Below are 2,403 nucleotides of genomic sequence, written 5' to 3'. Positions count from 1 at the left end.
TTAATTATCTTTCTTTCCATTATATTTTTTCATTTATAAGATTCTAATCTCCAATGTTCGTTATGGATTGAATATATCAGGTACTCAAGTCGAATGTCTTATGTATTTTTTAACATAATTTTTAGCATTTTGAGATTTGATCTCATATTAACATGTGTTTTAGTTAAAAAATAAATAAAAATTTATTAAAATTATTTTCTTGAAGAATCTATCTGTACAATGTCTAAATTATTATTTAAAGCAGCTATGTTTTTGTTTAATACTGCATACTGCACCAGTCTAGAAAAATGCGAACACATAGATCACTCCAGAAGACAAAAAACCCAACACTGATTCTCATTGACTCACTTCTCGGGCTATGCATAACTCCGGCAGCGGCGGCAGAAGCGGCGGCGTATGCCACGTGGTGGCGATGCCGTTTCCGGGGAGAGGCCACATCAACCCCATGATGAACCTGTGCAAGATCCTAGCATCAAGAAGACCCAACGAGATTCTCATAACCTTCGTGGTCACCGAGGAGTGGCTCGGTTTCATCGGCGCCGATCCCAAGCCGGAATCCATTCGCCTCGCGGCCATCCCCAACGTCATCCCTAACGAGCGCCACAAAGCCGCCAATTTTCCCGCTTTCTACGAAGCCGTCATGACGAACATGGAAGAACCCTTTGATCGGCTCCTCGATCAGCTCGAGCCTCCGCCGACCGTGATTATCGGCTGCGTTGAGCTGCGCTGGCCCATTGCCCTCGCAAATCGAAGGAATATTCCCGTGGCTGCGTTTTGGACCATGTCGGCGGCGTTTTACTCCATGCTTCATCACCTGGATGTATTTGCACAACAACGGCATTTGAACGTTGATAAAGATAAGCTGGGTATATCACTTCTTTCCTTCTGATTTTGTTTATTTACTTTGCCAGTGGTATATATCATGAATATTTGGTTGAGTATTCGTTGGAGAAGATGCATTTGCGTTCCTTAACTAATGTTAAATTTGAGATCTAGTGAGAATTTAGCCGTATGTTTGCTTATATATGTCTTCAATTTCTAACTATGATGACTGGTGTAGTGAGTTGGCATAATTGTTAAAGAATGAAACCTTTTTCATTGCTTAATGTCTTCAAAAGGGTAATACAATTGTATTTAGGTGCATGTCTTATCTGTGGGCTTTTATAAATGATGCAGATGGACAAGTAGAGAACATTCCTGGAATTTCTTCGGCTCATTTGGCAGACCTTCGAACTGTGCTTCATGAAAATGATCAACGAGTCCTGCGGCTTGCATTGGAATGTATTTCGAAGGTTCCCGAAGCCAATTATCTTTTACTCACCACAGTCCACGAGTTAGAAGCTGAAACAATTGAATCCTTAAAAGCTATATATCCATTTCCAGTCTATCCCATTGCCCTGCCATACCGTATTTAGAATTAGGAGAAAACCCTTCTTCCGTGAACAATGATCATAACCATGACTATATACAGTGGCTGGATTCTCAGCCACCTGAATCAGTATTGTACATTTCTTTGGGCAGTTTCCTTTCAGTGTCCGGTGCCCAAATGAATCAAATTGTTGAAGCACTAAACAGTAGCAACGTTTGTTATCTTTGGGTGGCTAGAGCAGATGCTTCTTGGTTGAAAGACAAGTGTGGAGGTAAGGGTATGGTGGTGCCATGGTGTGACCAATTGAAGGTGTTGTCTCATTCTTCTGTAGGTGGATTTTGGAGCCATTGTGGATGGAATTCCACTCTTGAAGCTCTCTTTACTGGGGTACCAATGCTCACATTCCCTCTTTTCTTGGATCAAGTTCCAAATAGCAGCCAAATTGTAGATGAGTGGAGGAATGGGTGTAAGGTGGAAGCAGAGAAGTTGGACACTGAAGAGGTTTTGGCAAAAGAAAAGATAGAAAAGCTGGTTAAGAGGTTTATGGATCTTGAAAGTCAAGAGGGAAAGCAGATCAGAGACAGGGCAAGGGAAATGAAGGCCGTGTGTCACAGAGCTATTAGCACAGTTGGGTCCTCACATGCGAACCTTGATGCATTTATTAGATACATTTCATAAGACTGATGCGTTGAGAAGCTTGGATTCAAAAAAGGGTTGCTGGTTGTATTTGCATGTAAGGATGTATATAACATTGTAAGCATGAATAACTCTTCAGTTTCACTCTTTCACCTTCTGCCTGTTACATCCATCACTATATATATGGTTAATCCAAATTATTGAGTGACAGAGATACATAAAGTTAAGTTGTCTAAAATGACATCTCCCTAAAGTTGTCTCCAGGTACCAAAGTCAATAGGCAAATGTTAACTTAACTTGAATGGCAAGATTTAATGAGGTAAATATTTCATTTGCATGACAATGAAAGTATGTGTCTTTTTCTCCTTCATGTTTCTTTTCTTTTTATCCTTTTCAAA

At 40.4% G+C, this 2,403-nt stretch overlaps 1 pseudogene; it reads left to right on the top strand.

The window, feature by feature from the left end:
• Nucleotides 1-280: 280 nt before the first annotated feature.
• Nucleotides 281-2,202, top strand: LOC108337379 (UDP-glycosyltransferase 87A1-like; annotated as a pseudogene).
• Nucleotides 2,203-2,403: the final 201 nt, after the last annotated feature.

The sequence above is a fragment of the Vigna angularis genome, chromosome 7 (assembly GCF_016808095.1).
Source record: "Vigna angularis cultivar LongXiaoDou No.4 chromosome 7, ASM1680809v1, whole genome shotgun sequence".
Classification (NCBI taxonomy): Eukaryota; Viridiplantae; Streptophyta; class Magnoliopsida; order Fabales; family Fabaceae; genus Vigna; species Vigna angularis.
This window is presented reverse-complemented; position numbering and strand designations above follow the sequence as displayed.